This window comes from Alosa sapidissima, chromosome 13, assembly GCF_018492685.1.
Source record: "Alosa sapidissima isolate fAloSap1 chromosome 13, fAloSap1.pri, whole genome shotgun sequence".
Taxonomy (NCBI): Eukaryota; Metazoa; Chordata; class Actinopteri; order Clupeiformes; family Clupeidae; genus Alosa; species Alosa sapidissima.
This window is the reverse complement of record NC_055969.1, coordinates 21,545,121-21,570,470: the sequence shown is the minus strand read 5'-3', so window position 1 is coordinate 21,570,470 and position 25,350 is coordinate 21,545,121. Positions and strand designations below refer to the sequence as shown.

The following is a 25,350-nucleotide window of genomic DNA, read 5'->3' as shown; positions in this document are numbered from 1 at the left end:
GTTAGACTATGTATCGGTCACCTTTACTTATAGATTGTGATAACCTGAGTTTACTTGACAAGTTTACAAACCTCATTGTGACATACTGTAATTGCTTGTGTGTGTACTTTGGTTTACTGCTCTTTTGAGCTTTCAGTCAGGTTGTGACTGAAACGTATACATCTGTTGTGTATATCTTCTTTTCAAAGGTCACAAAACGAATGAAGAATGAAGAAAAAGAATGATTTCACATAGGTGACTTCTCCATTTACTGCCTAACGGGATACTAGTAGTCAGTGAATAACTTTTACCAAAACTCTGCCCTGTAAAAAGACAGGCTTTACCGACAGCAGCCATCTTGAATCTACTAAAAATCATTCTAGAACCACTAGTGGAGTCAGCTGGCACTGTCTATGTATTTCACATCATATATTTCCCAGCCAGGACCTCACTTCTAATTTAACTTTATACTGCATTAATTAATCAGGTAAAATAGACCTGCTGTTAAAAATCACTTGAAATGGATGGCTCTGTATATGGACTCTATACTACAAATGAGACACACAGATGTTGTTTGAGAGTAGTCATCATATTTATTCACAGATTTAACAGATTTTTCAGAGGAAAAAAAATGCCTTCACAGATTTGTACAACCAGAAAGCATTTTTTTTTTTAAGAATCCCGTCACTTCATTGAAGACATTTTGAAGACTTGACATAAAGCCTGGTGTTCGTCACGTTAAACGTCCTTGTGTGTTGTGTTAGAGACGCCAAGCTGGGATGATTATGGTCACATGACCATGTTTTCTCCACATGCAGCCATCAGTGTGCTGAGAGAAAATGAGAAAAAGAAAGAGAGAATGAAATAATCCACCTAAAAAAATATTTTCTGAGCACCACAAAAACCTGCACATACACACACTAAGGTACACAGCTTGTCAGACATTACATATCGAAACAGTCTTTATTTTGATTGTTTCAATACTTAGTTTGAATAGTCTTTCTTTATGATGGTGCCATGACAAAGCCTCATTAATACTATTTATAATTATTAATGCTTTTCCCAAGTGAATCAGTAATTGCAGAAATGTGTGAGCAGAATAGCCTGCAAATTCAAAATGTACTGTACACATAGTCAGCATTCAGCAAACACTGAGTATTTCTGTGTCTGTGTATGATAAATGTTTAGGTGTGTGTGTGTGTGTATGTGATCAAAATATATACATATAGAGTTATTCCTCTAATTATGAGTTCTTTATAGTAAAGATTTAATTAGAGCACCGGCTGACCCCCCCCCCCCCCCCCCCCCCCCCCCATCCCCAGTCACTGGTTAACTTTGAGGAAGGCTCTTTCCGTACCTCTGTAAATGGGACCAGAAGGCGTCTCTCTCCTCTCTCCTCTCCTCTCCTCTCCCCTATCCTCTGTGGAGTGTCGGTCCCCTGCAGCCACGCTTGTCCTGGAAAACACAGAGAGGATGTCAGCGTTGTTAGACACGTCTGTGGTGATGGCCTTCATTTGAAATTATACCCACCCATAAGGAATATATAGACACATGTCCATGCACAGAATATACCCCCCCAACACACACATTGATAGCATATCAAATTAGGCCAATAAACAGCTAGCTAGAGTGAATACACTCATACACACACACACACACACACACACACACACACACACACACACAGTACATACACAGAATATACAGACGATGGATCTAGACTGTACAAGGTGGAAATCACATCACATGTCATGTCATGTGACTACATAACCAGGAAGTAAAAATGCTGTGGTAAGCATGGTTAAGAAACCGAAGTGGAACGCCTCATAATTGTAACACAGGCCTGAAGGCCACATGACTGACGGAGCCAGTGAATATTTCCAGCCTCATTATTTCGGCCTATTTACTCCTCTCTCTCCCTCTCTCTCTCTCTCTCTCTCTCTCTCTCTCTCTCTCTCTCTCTCTCTCTCTCTCTCTCCATCTCTCTCATCTCCCCCCTCTCTCTCCATCTCTCTCATTTCTCTAATCTCTCTCATCTCTCTCTCTATTTTTAGTGATGGTGTTGCTCTCCTTTCACACGTTCCACATTCAGTCCAATCTCATTTACGCACCTTCAAACTCGGAAGCCGACTCTGATTCCAACACATGCCACGACACGTAATTAGACACAGATAGATCTACTGCAAGCACTAGCATTTAGCGACTTATGTGGGCATTAAAAAAAACAAAAAAAAACAGAAGAACAGCCTTCAATAGCATTTCACTGGGGTTCTCTGCCAACAAATACTGCCAAATTCTTTGGTCAAATGCACACCTATTCACTCTCTGTGAACTCCATGTCCCTCCCCAGCAGCTTGGCCTTATACCTCTATACCACTATTCAGATATTCAGACGCATTAAGACGGAAAGCCGCACATATAACTGAGTGGGTCTGTAAGCACCTCATCACTCTCCTCGCCTCTTTAAAGATGAATTGGCACTAATAATGTAAGTAACGCTAATTCTGATCGCTAACCCAATGGCATAGGGGTTCACCTCTCCACTGACCCACCGTCACCGCCAGCCAGGCCTGTGCATGCGGCACAGATAATCACTTGAAAGGAGACACACGGAGCTTTAGACGCGGTGTAATCAGGCTTCGTAATCACGCCGTGAAGATGTCGCCTCGTTTGGGCTAAATGGAGCAGCGTGACTCTCAGGGTGGCCCTTCTCCTCTGCTCTTCCCAAAACCAGACCAATCGGGCGGTTTAGATCAGAACACCCTCAAGATGCACTATGTTCCAAAAAGAGTGACACTGTCTGTGAGGGCAACTGATTCTAAAGACACTGCACTGCTCCACCTGCACTGACTGTGACAACATTTATTTCTATTTCAGATAACCTATGAATATTTGAAATTAATATATATATATATATATATATATATATATATTATATTATATTATATTATATTATATATATATATAACATCTATAACTTGAAAGATATTAATCAGCTATTTGATTTGATTTATGCACGCTATGTTGTTTACCTTAAACTACAATTCCTTATGCACTTCGCAAGACAAAATTGCTCAAATGTTTCTATAGCACGTCCGTGAAACAAGATATAAACAAGGTAAAAGAAGGATCAGAAAAAAATCAAATGTAAATTAAAATAAAGAATATTCCTCAATCTCTCCATAACATTTTTGAACTGACTGTATTTGTAAGTGTGTATTATTCACAAATAAATGCCTGGGCTTCTGTCTTATCCCCCCTTTCTCCACACACACACACACACACACACACACACACACACACACACACACACACACACACACACACACACACACACACACACACACACACAGTCCATTGTGCCAGTCCTAGCCTTAACCAGTGCTCATCAGCTTTACTGCTTGAGGCTGCTCTTTCTCTTGAGCCAATTTGATGTATCAATTATTCTCATGCTAATCGCACTACAGTTTCCCAAGGTTAGCAATGCAGATGGCTCCAAAAAAACACACATTCAAACACACTCCTTCGTTCTGTCTTCACTTCTTTTTTCATTCGTTTTTTTTTCTCTCTCTTTCCACCCTTCTGAAACCCTGTCAACGTCTCACACAAAGCCAGTAAGAATAGACCAACAATATTTGCATACTTTTGTCTGCCTTAATTCAGCATATCCTATACAGCCCAGACACAGAGTAACCCCCCTGCCCCCCAACACACACACCACACAGACACAGACACACACACACACAGACACACACACACACACACACACACACACACACACACACACACACACACACACACACACACAGTGTTCTCTCACTGGCTTGCTTTCTTCATTCCTCTCTTCACTCTGCTCCATTCTCTTATTGCCACATGCATCGTTCCTTGTCCTCCGTCACAAAACCGCCTCTCCCACCATCAGCAGCCTACAAAGGCCGTCAGCTCTGCGAGCTCCCGGCGGCGACAGTGATATCATTATTTCCTATTTGGGTGTTTTTTTCCTCCCGCAGATCACATTTTGAATTAAAGTTGCGGTGATGTATGCAGGGGTCACAGATGACGCTTAATGTCCAAACGAGTGAATCATCTTTGGTCACTGTCTTATTTGTCATCATCTCAAATGGGATTTATTTTCATGTAATTTATCAGAATTTCTGATAAACAGACACGTTGTACTGAACATTGCATATCACATAGTATATATATACAACATATTTGAAAGATAAACAGCAGATTTCCTGTTGCACCAAATTCACATCGATGAGCTTTGATGTGCCAATTCAGACATGCAGTATCATAAGAACAACATCCATCTTCCCAATATTTAACTAATAGGAAACAATACACGTAACAAAATCATACACGGTGCAATTTTTAAAACAACTACAAATGTGTTTGTGTAACCACACTCCCGCCTTACAAATACCAGCATACTGCAGTCCCTGACTTACCCACGACACCCTGTATCACTGCTACCAACCTACACACACACAAACACACACACACACACACACACACATTCAGCGAAATGCAGCCCCTGACTTACCCCCCCAGACCTCGTATCACTGTTCTCCGCCTACTGCGATACTGGGCCAGACTAGAGCCCTATATAGAGAAGGCTCTGGACCAAACAGCCACACCGCAACGCCCTCCTCACCTGTACATGGGAACTGGACACCTTCACGACACTACACCACCAACAAGGGGATTCTCTACCACTCTCCCATACACACACACACACACACACACACACACACACACACACACTCACACACACACCTATACTACACTACACCACCTACAAGGGTCTCCTTGTAGGGTCCCCTCTCTCCCGTACACACACACACACACACACACAAGTGAAGTGAAGGAGCCGTGTGTGGGGTCATCCCTCTGCTCAGCTCTATGGCGGCGGTGCCCTCAGGCCATCCTAACTAACCACAGGCTCTACGCCACCCCCTCCCCAGCCTGGGGCGGCTCGTTAGGCCATATTCTCTACCTCCAATAAGGCTCTATGGGGCTCCAACAATGCCACTAATCACGGGCCTTCCTACGGCATAGACGCGAGAGATCCCCCCCCCCTGACACACACACGCACGCACACACACACACCACACACACACACGCACACACACACACACACATACACACACACACACACACACACACACACACACACACACACACACACACCTTCTCTTCCTTTTTTATTTTCTCTTGTTCTCTTTTCCCTCACCACAGTGTCCTGCTTCACAGACTGCACTGGCTACCTCTGGGTCACTCTCGTGTCCACCCTGATCTCTCCGTCCTCCTTATCCACCCTCTGTCAGTCTTTAGCAGGTGGAAGGGTGAGGGGACACCGACAATGGCTGGCCACCATGGTAACGTATGGATGGTGCATTTCAAATGGATCATATTGACGGTGCATTCCACATGATTGTATGTTCGTCAGTACATAGTTTAGAGGAAAAACAGCTACGGACTTCCACCCTACTGAATAAGAATGCTGATTATTTGCCATCTATTTACAGCTCATTAAATGTCTCTGAATGCACGCATGGTCCATACGGTGAGCACACACACAGCACACACACCCTCAGCCACACACACACAGCACACACACACTCAGCCTGATTGGGCTTCATTGCGTTGTGCTCTTCGAATAGCTCTGGTGTTCGCTAGCTAACAGGAAGCCATTGCAGGGCCAGGCTTTGTTCCTCAGGAGTAGAGGAAAGAGGGAACACACACACACACACACACACACACACACACACAGGTCAGGTTTATAACACTGCTGAGCCAGCTGTAACACCCTCCGTCTTCTTTATGAAAAATCAGAAGCCTTCATTTCACGGTTTATTTTCAGACGGCGAATTCCACGGACGGCTAATTAAACCACTACCCTCGTGTAGGGCGGTATGGGCACTGGGCTGGGTGGCAGCACGAGGTGGTGATGGTGCTGATGGTGATGGTGGTGGTGGAGGAGTGAGTCTGATAGCGAAGGCTAGCGTAGCGTCTCTGCTAACATTAATGCTAGCACAGGCCCAACAATAGGAGTGGGCTGTCCCTGACCCACCGAGCGCACTCGCTGCGCCGTCCCCGTGGCGACTGATTGCTGAGTGGCTCAGACGCAGCCCACGACGGTGAGCTGGCAGCTGGGAAGAACATGAACGGAGTTCTCTGATTGGTTCTTGCAGAGGGCTGGCGACACACACACACACACACTGACCCCTCCCACCATCCCTTGAAAATTAAAGAGGCACACAGTGTGTGGGTGTGTGTGTGTGTGTGTGTGTGTGTGTGTGTGTGTGTGTGTGTGGGGGGGGGGGGGTTCTAATAGAAAAGGCAACATGTAAATCAGACAGGAAGATCACATGGCCATCATGCTGTGGGCGCCATGGCGATGTTTTTTTTCCCCTTCACTGGTTATTTCAAGGACCTTCTGCACCTTGTGTGAGGCAGAGCATGGAATTCTCCTTATTGTGTCACAGAATACTGTTCCGGAATAATGTAGGAGATGATGAGGAGAAAAACATTCTATGATTCATCACATGTTCACAGACACACACAAGCATTGTTGAATGGTGTAAGGCTTTTTATATGACTGTAGCCAATGAAATGCAAACATGTATGTGCAGACACATCCCTATTTGTTAAGAGTTCAGTCTTTTGTTTGATTGAAAACCCTTAGAAAGGTAATCAAGTAATATCATAAATGCAAATGTTTTATATCCTAAAATGTGCCAAGCTTGACAGTCAGCTTAACCTTTGGGTCAACTCTGGAGTCCAATGCACAGCTTCAGGAGGAAGCAAGATTAAGGCAAGCTCTATGATCTCAAATGACAACCTATGAAAACAGCCTCTCCTATTCCCCACTCACTCACAGACAGACAGACAGACAGACAGACAGACTAACTCGGGGCTCTGACTGCTGTCATAGCATTGCAGGTTGTTTGTTTGTTCTTCTTCGTCTATGTCTTCCTTAACATGCAGTGTTTCGCTACATGCCCCATGGGCATCTCCTAGTACTGCTGCTTCCTCTCTGACAAGGACTGAGAGAGAGAGAGAGAGAGAGAGAGAGAGAAGGCTTAAGCCTATGGTACGCTCCAGCGTCTGCGTCCCGCGCACACGGCACTGGTGAGCGTGTGACGAGAATTGCGTCATTTTTAAGGCATGCGTCGCGTCTTTGAGACGACCGAAATTTAAGACTGCGCGTCAAAGTGACGCGTAGACTGCGCATGTGTGAAACGGAACTGCTGTAAACACTCCCCTCCAGTAGGTGGACCACATAGAAGAACAACACTTAAACCTAGAAACAAACCTAGACAGAAGAAGACTTGTTTGGTTACCATAACGATGATGGAGCAGACTGCCTGTCCTCAGCTTGCCTGGCTTTGAGTTACGTGAGACACCACGACATGGAGTCAACTTCGACCGATGTAAAGCCACAATCCACAGATACATTCTTTAACATTATATTTAACGGTTACTTTACCATCTATGGTGTAGAACCCAAAGTATTTCAAGACACCACATTTTAGATGAGTTGGGGACGTAATTGTCCGCTCAGGCTGGCCGTTCTGTGCGTTATCTTTCATTGTCGAAACAGGGTGGCTGCATGGGCTCATTGTGGCTACTGGCTATTATATTGGCTTGATTTGGTCATGAGCCTTGGATCATAGAGCACTGAATGAGATGGCAAACAATAAAATAAAACGAATCATCGACTGTAGAAATGCGCTACACAGCACTAAAAACCGAATAGTTTATTTATAGTTCGACTACGGATATTTCACGTCATGTTTGAATAAAAAGTGACAGCCCTACTCCCTGCATAGAGAGCTGACATGACTTTGGATTAAATGCATCTTTTAAAAATGAGCGTAGCCTAGCACCTATTACTGAACAATGCTGAAATCAAATCGCGAAACCCAGAGCCATATAAAGGTATAACGCAACGCTACAACGCTCAGGCGAAACCCAGTAACACTTGCTGATCGAGATGCATTCTCGCCTGTTCCGTATATAATGCGTTATCAATAGTGATTATAATAATAAAGGGAATGTAGCCTACCTCTCCCAGGGGCAATCATTATCACCTGAACAATGCTGAACTCAAATCTCGAAAGACCGACTAGGCTACCTCTGGCTCTAAATACACCCATTATCACGGTGAGACATTATACATTATGAACACAAATACTTCAAAATTTTTATTGACACGTCATAATTACAGGTTTTTGGTTAATACTTTTTGGTATGAGGCAGGGGTGAAGACTCAATACAAATTTAATTGAGGACAACTGTACGCACAACTCTTTCTTACCATGACACTGCTGTGTTTATAAAAATGTCTTTAGGTCTACTTTGTATCGCACCAATATTGCTGCCCTTCCGACACCGAGCGTACCATAGGCTTAAGTAGCTTAATAAGCAAGTAGGCTAAGCTAGTCTCTCAGCTATACCAACAGGTGTGCTGTGTGTGTTCTGGTGGATGATAAATGGAGCGATGCTATGGGCCAGCTTATCAAACTTCCCAGCAGACAGGCGAAAGTACTCGTGGGGCCTTTTCCTTCATCAGCTCTTCCTTTGTTCAGTGCTGGCACATCCCACGTTCTTCTTTTCTTCAGGCGTTTCAGGCTTCTTTGGTGGTTGTGTCCTACTTTCAGGCTCGGCGTACCGCCCCCAGTTGGTGGGGCAGAGTATCACAGTTAATCCGTGGTGCGCAGTCGCTAACATTAACGATTTAACGCGCATTCAGGACAGCATAAATTGGAGTATGCTTCACGTCCACGACAAAAATGACGCACGTCTTGGACACGCGCAAATGTGACGCAGGACCATACCAGAGCCTTTAGGGCTCACCATGGAGTGGGATCAAGGAAGATAATGAAGGTTCAAGGAAGATAATGAATCAGTGACAAGTACAAGCCAATGAGGCCTACAAGAATATGAGTCTCCAGTGCACCTGAAAGCTCCGAAGGACTAACTGACAACTCTCACTGATGTCTGAGGAAAGATAGCAGCAATGTCAGAACTCAAAGAAGGAACTGAGAGACAATCTAGAGCTCTCTTTAAAATAAATTCAAGTCAAGGCAATTTGTTTTTATAGCTTCACACTTAGTTACTGTGGCCACTGTCTCCGGCCTTTTACGAAACAGAATCCAACCCCCAACAGCAAACACAAAGACATATAGACAAGAACAATATGGAGAAGACCAAGATCAGACAGGCTGGGCAAAGGCAGTTGAAGCATCTTAAAGCTTCATTCTCTCGAAAATCCTATAACACTGGTGGCACACCTGCACAGAGATGCTGGCAACCATGACAACCAGAGACGTCAGTCATCCACTGTCACACAGAACTCGCAGGGCTGTCAGACAGTCCATGTGAACCACACACTGCCTGGTATCACACACACACACACACACACCCCACATCAATAGGCCACACACTTCACTACATCTCCTGTGGGTTCAGCTCACATGGGCTTTACTGTTAAGGATACGTCAACAAATTTATATCTTTAAAAGTTTAAAAGTACAAACTATTAAAGTTATTTTTGTTCAAAGTATTTTTCCGCACTCGTTTAAGAAGAGCAACAGGCTCCTGCCCCTCACACAGATTGTGTCTCACCGTTCAGATGACGTCCATGTAGACACACACTCCCGATTTACTCTCTCACTCTGTTCCTGTGAGCTGCACATCATATTTACCCAGACTTGAGCACACTGATGTGTGTGTTAAACTTCAGAAAGGCGAGAGGTGGTTATGGCACATGCTGATTAAAGCTCCATTCTCCTTCGTTTCTCCTCAATTCTGCTCAATTCAATTCTGCCGCTTCTGACTACCACTGGAGACACAGTTTCACACCGATTCCCATGGTTACTGCCCCTCTTTGTCGTTGAGTGGATGGACTAACTATAGAGCAACTTAGCACAATTTACTGATGCATACATGGCAAATGGCGAGTGCTTTTGAATGTCATTTCCATTATCACACAGGGTGATGGGGATGACAGCCTCGGAGTTTACACAACGGGGTCAGTCAGTCACAAGGCCTCCTCTAAGCCCTCATGTCTCCCGCCATCTTGTTGTGCAGAACATAAAACTCATGCTGTTCTTACATGCAGCTGACATTGTACGACGTGGCGAACAAACCAGTCAGGATAATACGGAGATTCTCGATTGCTGTAGATCAGAGCAAAGTGTGTGTGTGAGATGTTACATGCTTTAGAGCATTTTGTCAACATGTGGATGTGAGTTTTTCAGAGCTTGAATTGCTAAAAGTGGGCATCGCTCTGTGTGAGAATACAGACTCACACACACAGACAAGTTCCCTTAAGGGCCCTTTAATGGAGTCTATTAACTAGAACCTTTAGGGTTCTTTGTGAAGGAAAAACTCAAGGGTTGTCAACAGCGCCTCTCCTCTGAGAGAGTACGATTTGTAACATACATAAAGCCAGAGGACTCGCCAGCTGTGCTCTTAGAGGAAGCAGACTAAACGCAGAGTTGTTCACAGACCTGAGAGATTAAGATTTCTGCCACACAGATCAGGACAGAGGATTTAGAGGAGTGCAGTATTTTTAGTATTCAACCACAGGAGACGACATCCAAAGCACATCAGACAACACTGAAGCTGTTTGCTCGGAGGAATCCATAAATGCTATAAAAATCACAAACTTTTCCACCATTTCACAAGACTGTGTGTCAGCTTCACCATCTCATCATCCTCACTCATAGATACCACTGGATTCCTATGAGTCATTAACACACACACACAGACACACGCACACACACACACACACACACACACACACACACACACACACACACACACTGTGGGCTTCATCATCCTCATCCTTACTCAATGACAACATTAGATTTCCACTAGTCATTAACACCGCTCCCCCTCCCGACACACACACACACACACACACCACACACACACACACAGGTGCACAGCCTCTTCCCCACTCTCTGTAAACAAGAGGAGAGGGTGCAGTCTCTCCTGCCCTATGAGATTGTGAAGTGAAGTTCATCCTTTTCCCTCTAGTACCCCCACCCACCCCTACCCCTAAGCCCACCCCCACCCCAACCCCAACCCCACACCCTCAGCACTGGGACAGTCTTTGGAGGACACCCCCCCTCCCCCTCCTCCTCATTCTCATCCTCATCATTCGCTCCCTCCCCCCCTCTGCTCTGGTTCCCACCATTTCTCAACCTCTTGAATGACCCCCCCTCACACCCCCCCACCCCCTGCACCTCGTCCACCCCGTCAGCCCCTAATAAGGCGAGCTGCGGGACAAAGCCAGCATTGTTTGGCCCCTGGGCCCTAGAACAATGGCTGTTTACTCAGGCAGTTGTGCGGCCCAAACTCGGCCGTTGATTGCTCTTGGCTCCCTGATTAACTGGCCACTCCACCCCTCCACAATGGGCTCTTTCACAGGGACACTACATGCCCCCCTGCCAATTTGCCCTCCTCTTCTCTTCTGCCCCCACTCTCACTCTCTCCCTCACTCTCTCTCACACACGCTCCCACACACACTCACCCTCCCCTCACTCTCCCACCCTCTCACTCACACAATTTCTCTATGACCCCCCCCCCCCCCCCCCCCCACCCCTGACACACACACACACACACACACACACACACACACACACAAACACACTCTCCTTTATGCACACACCACCACCTCTCTTTCTCTCTCTCTCTCTCTCTCTCTCTCTCTCTCTCTCTCTCTCTCTCTCTTACACACACACACGCACACACATAAATGTCACATAAACACACACATGCATCCAACTCAACTGAATTCAAAACTTCTGTTAGCCTCGCAGTGCTTGGTGTCCCTGGACAACTATGATGCTGATGCTCAGGTTCCAGAACATTGGAATACTCTGACAGGAAATTACATCAATATTAATAAATAGCAGATGCTCATATTGGTAGCTGCCTTTCTGACGTACACACAGTACATTGTCATCACTTGATGCTTTTATTTGCTATTACTATTTGCTTTTGTTTATGTAAATGACATTGAATGACCTCTGCGTATGAAATGTGCTATATAAATGAACTTCACTTGGTTCATTTTAATACAGGTTGTATTGAATTCCACTATTTATGTAGTGTAGGTAGTGCAATATATTTTATCTCCCACAGTGTAGTTTCTCCATGTGCAGTTAGTAACCTTTAATATTCATACTCTCCAGGCAGTTTTTGGATTCTAAAGGCAGATGCCCTACTTGTGAGTAGTGAAACTATGGTGATGTGCACGTTTGAGACTAATAATCTGGAGTTGAATTTGGAATGCATATTACCTAATGGCAAATATAATAGGCCACAAAGCACAGCTGAACAAGAAATATGACAAAGAATCAGAATCAGAATTAGAATCAGTGTCAGAATTATAATTGGAATTAGAATCAGAATCAGCATCAGAAGTAGAATCAGAATCAGAATCGGAAGGCAAAACAAAACCACCAGAACAGTATAGGTTGCACACCAAAGAGTCCTCCAGTCCAGACCATGAGTGGGACGTCATGATAACACGCTATGCAGTCCTATAGTCTGTCTGGATCAGGCTCATACCTGCAGAACAGTGTCATGATGTCTAATGCTTTACTACACCTGTCTGCAGTGGTGAATGCATGTCACATGGCAAGCATGTCGTAATGTATATCATATGTATAATGTTGACATGCAGTATCTATGGCCTCTATCTATACACTACACAATGCCTCTGTCTGACGGATAGCATGGAGGTCTATATGGGCTTATGTTGTGCCTTTCATGCTTATCTGAAATATTAAAGCAGGCATTTGTGCCATGTTTATAACATACAAGGACAATATCTAAATACAGTACACACTGCACAGAAAAAGCATGCATATTCTTTGAACTAAATGGAAAATGTGATGTGATGTAAATGTGTCATAGTCTAAAGTAACAGCCCTGTAACCATTTCTTGCCACAAAAGCAGTCAAAAAGAACTAAATGAAGCCATCCAGATAAGATAAGACAAATTACTGTGACAACTACACTGCCCTCAAAGCACAGCGTACTAGTGCTTAAATAAACTATTCAGAAGTGAACAGCTACACAGTGATGTATTGCATTATAATGTATTAATAATCTATGATTTATTTCATAAATGCTTGTATCTGAGACTACCGAATGTAATTTTTATTACTTTATACCTACACAAACACACACACACACACACAAACACATGCACACACACACACACACGCACGCACACACTCACACACACACACACACACACACACACACACACACACACAGGCAGACAGGGTTGTTCAATTTAGAATATTCAGATTAGGTGCATGGCAGCTCCCAGATTAATAAATCATTAAGGCCTGACCAAATGACCCATTCACACGCTCAGCAGCCAGCAGTGTGTGTGTGTGTGTGTTTAATGGTAAGACACACACAGAGACAGACATACGCATTAGACATGCAAGAATGCTAATGTTAGCCGCCACTATATGCCACCTTCACCGCCACTGTCTGTCTGCAGGCCTATAGTCTGCTGTTGTTCCTCACACCAGATTGTGTCTGGGATCAAGAGGAGGCCCTCTGTGTGTGTGTGTGTGTGTGTGTGTGTGTGTGTGTGTGTGAAAACGAGAGACTGATTCAGTAAACTAGTATTGTGTCTGTGACTAGGGCACTCCTGTAACTCATTGCTTATGACACCAACACACTCTTTATCGGTGTGGTAATGATAAACGTCCAGATCACAATACGTACAGGGTCTTTTGCTTTGCTGTTGGTTATGTGTGTGTGTGTGTGTGTGTGTGTGTGTGTGTGTGTGTGCACAATACGTACAGGGTCTTTTGCTTTGGTGTTGGTTGTGTCTTAACTACTGCTGTATGTGGTTGTGTTTAGGATATTTCGTTGCTTCAGAAATTATTTCGTAATATATTTCAAATGGTGTTTAAACATGTCAACCGGTGTATAAAAATGAATTTAATAAACAGGTTAAAATTAAAAATATGTATGCACATTGATATAAGTGGCAAAAATAATTGGCAGATTTAGACAAATGGAATTAATTACACCTTTTCAGATTTGGAAGAAAGAATCTGAGCCAACGAATCCATAATTTCTTGAAAATTACCCATATTTCTTGCTCTCTGAAATGCGATTTGCCTTTTGGCTGTGGAGAAAGGCGCGCTTAAATGGGGGAGAATGAGAGACACCTGTTTTTAATAGCAGTTTACTTTGTCTGTCTGGCTTAAGCGACCACTTCAAGTACGCCGGTGGGGGGATGGGGGGTGGGGGGCGATTGCATCACAAAGGAACACACCAAGCCTGAGCCCCGATTCGCCGTCTGTAATTTGCATACATTTGCATGATTTTACTAAGCCAGTGCTCTTTGTTCTCTTGCTGTACGCCATAGGCACATGATGATGCCAACCCCCCCCCCCACCCCCACCCCCACCCCAAAACGTTAATAATGCATAGTTCCCTTCTGAAAACAGAGATATTTTTTACTGGGAAGAAAAAAATTAAAATAACGGTGGATGTGTACATACGATGCTATGAATGTTGTTTTTGTCAAAGCCACTGAGTGCCTTGGAGTAAAACATTGGCAGGGGTGTAGAAGTGTGTGTGCTGGATAAGTGTGTATTGCACTGTGATTTTTTCTTAAAGCAGACTCAATAGCAAGTCTTACAAATGTGGCGATTCTGCCAATTGGGAAGGGACTACTGCAATCTGCAGCAGAATGTATGTTTATGTTTAATTAAGGGATAAAGAAAGCTCTAAACGATGCGTACACACAGAGGGACTAAAATACACAACATCTCAGAACCATTTATATACTGTGGACTGCATCTGATGATGTGATAATGAAATGATTTTTGTTGAGTGTATGCCATCTAATTGTAAGCGTGATGTCCAGTGTCCCTTGTCAATTATAGGACTTTTGTCTACGATCCTCTGCTTCTGTAGAATTTTCTCTGAAAAAGAGGAAGTGTTTGTCATAAAGCCTATGTTTAATTCTAATGCTCATTATGTCATAATGCCCATGTTTAATTCTAATGGTCATATATGTCATAATGCTTGTGTTTAATTGTAATACTCTTAAATGTCATAATGCTTGTGCTCATATATGTCAAAATGGTTCTGTTTAATTCTAATGCTCATATATGTCATAATGCTTAATCCTCCGGAATACTGGCTCACAGTATGCACATTATTTACTAAATATCAGTGCATTGCACTTCTTTTTAATTCTACATACACATTATAGTCTGTTTACTTTAACAAAACATAATCATTTGTGTCTTGGAAAGGTGTCATTCACCAGAAACTAAGCACATTACTCAAGCAGTTCTGATCAAATTGATTTTCTGTGTGTTAATGACCCTAGTCTGGCGGAGAAAATCCTGTGTGGACTCTGTCCAGTGTGGTAGCCGCTGGTGTTAAGTGCGAGGCGTCCGAGGTAAAGAGGGTTTAGGGGAATGAGCTCCGTCTGGCAGGCAGGCGGGCAGACTGGCGTGGGCTGATGTGATACACACACACACACACACACACACACACACACACACACACACACACACACACACACACATATAGGCTGCCGTGGGCTGATGTGATCCACACACACAGAAGTAGGTCAGGGGTTTGGGTTCGCCTGTGGCCTGCCTGCCTTTCTCCTGCCTGCTCTGCTTTGCTCCTCACACACACACACACACACACACACACACACACACACACACACACACACACACACTTTGCCTTTGCTGCCGCCTTTGCTTCTGTGAACAATTCTTTACACTTATTTTGCTACAGGCATCTGCACACAGACAATAAACCTGAGCTTGCACAAACACACACACACACACACACACACACACACACACACACACACACACACACACACACTCACAGATACTACACACACAGACACACACTTCCGGACAAGGTAATTTATATGATCAAACACATATACACAAGAGCACATGAACAGCTGCACAAACATGACCAACACACACAGACACAAATCCACAGACACAGACACAGACACACACACACACACACACACACACAGCGCATCAGCTTTCTGTGCCCTGTGGGGTCGTAGCTCACCTCATGTTGTATCAGCTTCATGCGGCTGGCGTTTGGTTCTCCCCATCACACCACGCTCCATCTCTGTCCCTGAGACAAACACACACACAGACACAAGAACACACAAGAACACATGTTACTCTCTCTCCAGCACACAAGAATAAATAACACACACACACCAGCCAAGAAAGCAAGCAACACAGGCTACCACACCATTATATATCACTGTTATCTACCATTTGAATGTAATTCATTACCTGTCTGAATTATTAATCATTTATTAATAATAATAATAATAATAATAATAATAACTAAAAAATGTAATTCCAGGGAATTACGAGTGCATGAAAATGCAAAAATGGCTGCTGAATGAAATATTGTTGAATATTGTCTAAAATATAAGTAAAAAGATGGAGGTCAGATAGAGAAAAAAGTTGGCGGGGAGCCATAATTGATGACAGCTGGAATGGCCGAACAGTTAAATAGTTAAATAGTTTAAATAGTTAAATTATTTTATAGCAAATTATTGTATTGAGGACTTATTTTGAAGTTGAAGTTGTGGGCAGAGGAAACAGTTGACGGGAGTCAAAGTTGATGACAACTGACTGTTGCTAGAGTAGTTATGGTGGTTGCTATGCTGGTTGCTAAGTTAATGTTGGTTGCTAGGTTTTAACTGTGAATGTGGTTGCTAGGCTGTTGCTAGGGTACCTGAAGTCGTTTCTAGGTTGTTGCTAGGGTGTCCATGGTAGCTACTATCAGAAATAAAGGAGTTACTACAGTGGTTTGCTAGTATAATCATGTTGGTTGCTATGGAAACTGACATAGATGCTTAATTTCAATGGTTGCTAAATTGGTTGCTAGGTAGGTGGTGGTTTAATATAGTAGGCTAGAGGCATAGTTGATGATAACTGACAGTTGGAATAGTTGAAAAGTTAAATAGTTGGATAGTTTAAATGGTCAAATTATTTAATAGGGAATTATTGTAGTGGAGACTTTTATTTTGAAACAGTTGTGGGCAGAGGAAGCAGTTAAACAGGATCTGTAGTCTTAATAGAGCCAGATTGTATGCTTAAAGCCGGAGACAGACAGTTGCTGGAGGTGGCCGGAACACTTGGCATAGGATTCTAAGTGCCCTACTGTGATGTCATAATCGCCAATGTTAAGTCTATGGGGACATTTTTAGTAGTTTTTAATTAATAGTTCAAAAAGTATAAATGTTACAAAGTTGAAAAATACATAGCTGAAGTCACCTAAGTAAGACCTACGCAACACAATTTGAATGAAGTTTCTACGTCAAACGGTTGAAGCTGAATTAAACGCACAAATACGTAGAAGAAAAATAAGAAGAAGAAATCGGATAACAGTAGAGTGCATTTTCATGCCCTCTAATAATAATAATAACGTGTAAGAAGATTTACTGTATATATTGTAATAATGTAATTAAATTATTCTCTGAAATAATACTAGATTATGATGTGATGCTTAATAAGAGACAGAGCTCCAGGCACAGCACTGAGAAAAGGAAAAAACAATTTAGATGATTTAGGATCTTGTGAAATACACGCTAACCGGTTGGTGTGAAAACCACAGAGCTCTTTCTTGCATGGGTTCAAGCCTATGTATTAAATATACAGAATGGGCCTGACTGTCTACAGGCCTGAGTATTTTCCAAAAAAATATACAGAACATGTTAGCTGTATGTTAGCATTACAAGTTCAACTATGCTTATTGCAATAGAAATAAAATAAAAATAAAAGAAATAAAATAGAAATAAAAATGTCTGTTATAAACAGGGTTTTGAGTAATTGTAAAGCTTTTTTTGGCACTGGTAGTTTTGTTTTAGTGCGATGACATTCTCTTTCACCTGTGTATGTTTTCCTCACAGTGCAATGAGCTCAAGTGTTTTGTAAGATGTGCAGCTATTTCCTAGTGTGCATCCTCCTCTCTGTCTCTCAGGGCAGTGCAATGAGCTCAAGTGTTTTGTAAGATGTGCAGCAATTTCCTAGTGTGCATCCTCCTCTCTGTCTCTCAGGGCAGTGCAATGAGCTCAAGTGTTTTGTAAGATGTGCAGCTATTTCCTAGTGTGCATCCTCCTCTCTGTCTCTCTCATAGACTGTATATATAGAACTATATATACAGTCTATGGTCTCTCTCTTTAGGCCAACACTATAGCTCATTCATTGGCCATAAAAATACCACATCCAATGTGGCTGTACCATTCAGCTGTACACTACAGTTTAGTCCGCTGTCAATACACACTATTATTGCATTAATCCATCGCCTTAATCCTATATTTTCTCTCTTATTTTATCTGCCATGGACACATACACACACACACACCAGCACACGCACACACACATGCATGCACACATGCTCTCACACACACACACACACACACACACACACACACACACACACACACACACACACGCACATGCAGCGTCATTAACGTTGATTACATTAATGCTTTAGAGTCGCGTCAGAGCCATAAGAAAGGAAAATGGTGTCCAGCATCACTGTAAGACATACATGCATACACATACATGTATCATGTCATGTATACAACATGAGGGAACTGCCTCTCCTATTACAGCTTAACAGTATTGACATAGTCTCTCTGCCACAGTCTCTACAGAGTAGTACAGTGCAGTCAGTGCAGCATTGCTATTTATTCAAGCTATTCACATGTCAGAATCTAAGATTTTAAATAATTTGTGCACATTGACCCTTCTGTTCTTATCTTGATATAAGGCTAAAAGATATTCAAAGCCGTGCAGATTTACAATAAATCCAGTTAATTGTGATTATTCTGGTTTGTAAAATCCAACCAGGATAACATCATTCCCTGAGACCCTAACAGTAATATGTTACTTCAGTAATACAATATTTAATCGGATACACCTCAGGCTCTGTGCGTTAAGAAATTGCATGACATTCTAGCCCATGAGTGAGATGATCTCACCACATCACATGCTATGATATAATTTCAGTGTCTTATTCCTTCATTGGTGCTGACAATGAGTCATCCTTTAAGCTTCTTGCCATTTTCAGAGACCATGGCCACTATGCATATTGCCACAAAAATAATCTTTTAGAAGGTGTCATGGTTGCAGACTAAGGCCACTTGACACAATCAGTGATTTAATTGGTAGGTTTAATTCAGGACCCTCCTCTTTAGATTGTAGAATAACTGTATATAGATTACGGAATATCTGTTCCACTGAACATTCTGTTTTTAGAACCCCAAAGAATACGTTGGGATTGTTATCACATAAGCAAAACTGATGCAGCAGCAACTACAAGCAATGTTACATAGGCAGGGATACATAGGCACAGTACACATATGTATGTGTAGACATATAAGATCATTCTTTCTCTAGCAAAACACCAATGGTTACACGTTAATCGGTTACACGTGAATCTTACAGTCTTCACCGTCTCCCTCACGTGGCTAATGAGTGGTCCATGCATAGACAGGCCCCCCAAAATGAACCAATCTCTCTGCACCCTCTTTTCACCACATGGCTGTACACAGGCAATCACATGCCTCCGCATTGGGGGCCATCGCTAATGGCGCTAATGAGGAGATTGGTATGCATGTGGACGGGCAGTCCGTCAGCGAAGGCATATGCAGGGCAGACCATGCGTGATGTGTGTATCAGCAGACATTTTGGGCTGGCCTTCCCCACTGCTGTGTCACAGCCATAAGATGGTGGCCCTGGTGCCACTGCTGCGGTGACACACTCCGTAATTAAGACAGCTCACACTGAAATGGTGCACCTCAGAATGCACAAGCCAACACACAACAAGCACTTGTAGTGCTCTGAAAATTCAGAGTCCTCACAAGGTCTGGTTTTATATAGTGAGATATCCTTTACAGAGAGACCTTCACTACAGTTCTATAGTGTATTGTCTCTATAAACAGGCTAAATATATAATTACCATGATATCATATCCACTTAAACATAAAGGGATTGCTGTTGATGTAAATACTGTATGGGGGGGCTTATATTTATTTATTTATTTATTTATTGTTAAATACAGTTTAGTATGAGAAGTAAAACATCAATAGTGCTTTGCTTGTTGCAATGCCAGGATGTGGGGACACTGAATCCTCTCACTCTGCAACAAAGCCATTTGAACTTTGCAAGTCACAAATCTCATTTCTCATAGAAGTGCAGAATGTGTCAAATGGCTTTGTTAGTCTGCTTTTTTGGTAAATATTGGGAATATCTAGAGTAAAATCTGAATTGATATAAAAAATTCATTGGTAAAATGCATTGGTGCAGTTAGGCTATAACAGTCCTGGAGTCAGGTAAATGAAAGGAAGAGGTGAGAAAGATGATTAATTATAAAAATGCCTCAGTATATACCCATTCCAGTTTACTTAATTAAACAGCTAAGGGACACAAGGTAGGCCTAGCCTATCAAATCAAGCGAAATAGCCTACTGTGATGTACTGTGATGTAGGCCTACTGCTCTTAGGGCAAATGACTGAGCAATGGTCGTGGGTAGCCTATTTGTAGTTTGGTAAATGTGAATAAACTATGGATGAGATCAAATACATCCGTATCACCATCAATCTGTACACTGTGCGGAGATTAGCAGTAAAGTCTTACCAGATAACTTATTTCTCTCAAGGAACCACTGAACCATAGAGGGCTGAAGTGGGGCTAATAAATTATTTTTGACTGAACCCTATAACGGAAGAGAAACATGATGTTGCCTCTTCAGCTAGCTGCAGTCAGCTCGTCTCATATGTCCACAACGACGCCAATCAGCGACAGAGCTTGTCACACGACAGGTTTGCTAAGACGGGTGCATACACGTCACAATCTACATACTGTATAAGGTTGATGATGGATAACTTTGCCCTCTTCCAAAGCACGAAGGTTTGGGCGGCAAGAACCATATTTTACATAGGCGCGCAATGGCTACTTATCTAAAACATGTCTTTTAAATTTTGAGTGATGTTCTCGTGTAGGCTATTGGATACATTTTAGCAATAGCCTGTAACCTGTTATGATAGCAAAGTATTCCTTTACTTATTATATTATGGCTATGTTTATATGTTAACAAAGTAGCCAATGTAGGCTAATCGTTTTCACATAACACACTGAAACATTCGCTATTGCTTTAACTTTAAAATAAGTCATCCAACTGTGTGAGGTCTGTGGCCTGTCAAATCAATCACCAAAACATACTTGAACTGATGCCATTGGCCACATCTAGGTGCTTAAATGTTCTACGCAAATCGACCTAGTCTACTTAAACAAATCGAAATCTATCATAAACGAAAACGTCTGCGGCTCAATTGATTAAGCTTCAAGTGCAAACACACACACAGTTGGTGAGTCGGTGGTATGACCCAATCTTCCGGGGGCACTGGCAAGAAACTCCACAACCTCTTGAAAGAAAGGCTGAAGAATGCTAATAAACTCATTGACTTGCGTACTTGCGAGGTTTCCCTGACAACCACCTAACCTGTAGTGAAAGCAAAAGAGTGACCTCCCGCGACACTGGTCAGCCGGGGGTCAAAGTGTAAAGAGCCTTTACGAAGGTTTTGGCACGTGTCTCATGGTCAAGTCCGTTCAAGTCCAGAGTCATGATAGACCTCCACATCTAGGTCAGGCCTACCTTTGCATTTTAAATAATTTCATTTGAATCAACAACAACAAAAACACACTTTATTAAATCAGTTAACCTCTGTTGGCATCAAATACACAACAATGTGTGCATGCTTGTGTGTATGTGTGTGTGTGTGTGTGTGTTTGCGTTTAGTTCTTGAGTCTTGGCTCCTGTTAAAAACGTTTGCTCGTTTTTTCCCTTGGACAGTGTTTCACATTCATGTCGTATACACACTTAGCCGCTATCCATTCATACTGTTGCCTCTCCATCTCTGGCGCTGATGGGAAACGTGCCCACCCTCCACAGAGATGCAGATGAGTCGGGTGCACTTGCGGGTCTTTCATGACCTGGGTCGCCCCCCTCCTCCCCCGACCCCCCAGTACTGTCTGTCATATTCGTGGGAATCGGAGTCTCCAGACGTTCACATCTTTTGCCGTCAGTTTAACTGAATCAATTAAGCAAGGACAACACTCTCTCCAGACTGGGTATTCATTATTTTTTCCACCCTAATTATTTGTCTTCTGATTAGACATACAAAGATGTCTGCTCTACAGACAATATGCATTAGCCCATTCATTTTAAGAAATCAAATAATTTAAAAGACTTCACGTGAAAATAACAACTTTGTAATATATACCGGTAGGCTAATTATCTAGTATTTCTCACCCTCACCCCCCATCACTTTATCTTTCTCTCACTCTATCTCTGTTTGTTTGTTTGTGTGTGTGTATGTGTGTGTGTGTTTGTGTGTGAGAGAGAGAGAAAGAGAGATAGATAGATAGATAGATAGGTGCTCTATTAAACTGAGAATGATTGGACAAGTTTTTTTTTTTTTAATACAGCGTCGAATTCTACAATTCTGCACGTTACAGCTGTGTGTGTTCTGATGTATCTTATGTGCTGGGTCCTCGATGATTCTGGAAGTAGTTCTTACTTTCGGTTATCTAGCTTTATGACGGTCATCACACTCATACAGCTAGATAACCAAAGATAATAACAAACTTCCTATTCAGCATCACTGTGCCCCCGACCCTCCTCTTAATCTCCCTGTCCCGCATTTAATCTCGTTGTGAATTCGTCCTCTTCCATTCCATTTCGAGTTTGAATGAAATATGTGAACCTCGCTGCAGCTGGGACTTATTTTTTCTAGTTGCAAAGCACACGACTTTTTTGCCTTACTATTTGCATTGTTCATAATAACACATATAGTTGCACACATGGTATTGTTACAAGAAATAAGTCGACGTTGAAGCCAATGTCCTTTGTTGTGCAAATGAATTAATAATTCCGTTTTACTGTAGAGCTTTCTCTCAGCTCTTTCCTGTGAAGTACGCACGGTATCCTGCGTATGCAGCCAAGTGAATATTGGTTACGTAGAACGAACCGCACACCTCGGGGGCAACGAAGACATCAACATAGCGCAACAGCCGCTCATTACGAACGTAGGCTACTCCGTTTGATTATGCGCTCCAGATCTCGTAGCGTTCCGAGCTGTAGTGAATGAATCCAACCCGAGAGTGCGAGAGCGACACGGTCGTTGCAAGATGATGAGTCCAAGAGCGGAGCAATAGAAGATGTCGCCCCTACGTTTTAGTGCTCTATGTTGTCTCCGAATAAAAAAACGAGTTTTTTTTCATAGGATAGTCGAATGACTTCCTCCACAGCCAGATTTAACAGAGCGCGACTGAGGTCAAAGGTCTAGATATTTCAACAATCACGTCGGCAGGATTCACAAAGATCACACATGCGTGTTGTGCAATAGCCATGCGCACCAGCTAAAGCTCCAACCGCTATTCCGCCGGCACAGACATATTTTTTTTCTCCTTATTTTTTTCTTTCTCGCGTGATGCTATTTTGGGCTCAAGGCTCTTAATCCCATCTGTAATCCACAACTATTGGTCTCTTAGCACGGAGGCTTTCGCAAGTGCTGTTGGAGGCATGTGTTTTTTTCTCCTTCATGAGGACGGATGGGTAGCTCGCGCCTCGGCCTGTGCTAGTGCATTTGGCGCATCAGGGCGTCTAACTTTTCTGTTGCGAATGAATTGCAACAGGGGACCAAGAGCATCCTGATATCGCACATCACTCACTGTCCGACGTGGACAGTCCAAATAGTCCTAATAAATATCGCCACCATTGTTGTTGCTTCAAACAGCCCCGAATACACGACTTCACCGGCCACATGTACTCCATATTTATTTGAAATTACAGAACAGAACTTTGCGAAGCCACAATCCCCGCTTATTAAATAATGCTGTATACATTGTAGTGCACAGTGTACATACAAACTCAATGTAACGTTATCAACGAATCCAAACTGACACTGTAGCCTAATTTATTGATTGGACGGCTCACATTTACTGACGGTACGGATGAATTGCCTCTATAAGCCATGAAGAAAAATGTAGCACACACGTTTGACAGATAGAACAAGACAAAAATGACTCTAGCATCAAACAAGCAAAAGAACTCAATTGACTACAATTGACATTTGATAGGCTACAACATACGCGTAAGCGTTGACCAGATGTGATCACATTTTCTAATGTAAAACATGTGATGAAGTTCAATTACTTTGTCACAACAAGTTATGAACTGTTTCACATTTACAACAGAATCTATATTCTCAATAATGTTTGACCCGAGAGAACAAAAAAATGTGTGACGTCATGATGACTGTGGTTATGGCAGGTGTTCTTTCCATACCATGATTTTTACGCACCAATGAAAGGAAATAAACCATTGTTTTGGTTTCTTTAGAAATAATGATATGTGGATGCTGGAGATCTATTTTCAAATGTTCTGATTTAAAACAATTCTTATATACAAATTCTGACATTGTTCATCACATGGCTCATTATGAGTAGCCTGGGCTACATTACGAATGTTGCTAGTGTACTAAAAGTACATTGCAACATTTATATTTTTAATTCAATAATTGTGTGTTCTAGTCACCTCTTAACGGTAGAACATCAAGCAATGTGAAGCATTAAATAGAAGTAAGGTTGATTTGATTATTTTCATTGTAGTCTAATTGTCCAATTGGCTTGTGCTATTAATTGTACTGTTAACACCAGCACTACTGACGTTGGCTGAATTTAAGTAATTTCTGTTTAACGCCTGTACCAGTTGTAGAACGCAGCAAAGCGCAACAACAGCAAATATATACATCACTTACCTGTGTAGCTGATCAACCTGCGTTTTCAAGTCATTCCACCAGATGTGAAGATATGAGGACAGGTCGACAAGTCAGTTGTGAAATGATTGTAGGGTCCATCTGAATTGGGATCATCCGTTGTTTCTCCATATTGTTGTAATTACAGCTTTATGAGCCATTGTTGGCGTGTGTGTGTTCCTAATCCCACCCCAAATGGGAGCGTATTCCATAGCGCGTGCAGATGACTGCTGGAAGAGAAAGCGCGAGGACAGGAGGGGACGCACTTCTCGAGCTCAAATGAAAAAAAGTGAAGTGTTGCGCTCGCTCCGCAAGTTTTGTGCGTGGGAAGGGGGGGGGGGGGGGCGGGTGGCTGCAGTCGGGTCCATCCCTCTTGGTTATGAAGAACGTGCGGTGAAATTTAAACCACTTCCTCACTTCTTTTGATGGCGAGAAACTGTGTCATTGTTGTCACCATGGACTTTCCTATCCGC

The 25,350-nt window shown here is 42.7% G+C and overlaps 1 long non-coding RNA gene across 2 annotated transcripts; it reads right to left on the bottom strand.

Moving 5' to 3' along the window:
- Positions 1 to 579: 579 nt before the first annotated feature.
- Positions 580 to 25,135, bottom strand: LOC121680278. 2 transcript variants are annotated; one of them, XR_006021633.1, is made up of 4 exons: positions 24,881 to 25,135; positions 16,099 to 16,167; positions 1,337 to 1,434; positions 580 to 808 (listed from the first exon to the last, which is right to left on the bottom strand). It is a non-coding gene; the product is annotated as an uncharacterized LOC121680278 (long non-coding RNA). The 2 variants fall into 2 exon arrangements; XR_006021634.1 differs by lacking the exon at positions 24,881 to 25,135 and adding an exon at positions 20,697 to 20,835.
- Positions 25,136 to 25,350: the final 215 nt, after the last annotated feature.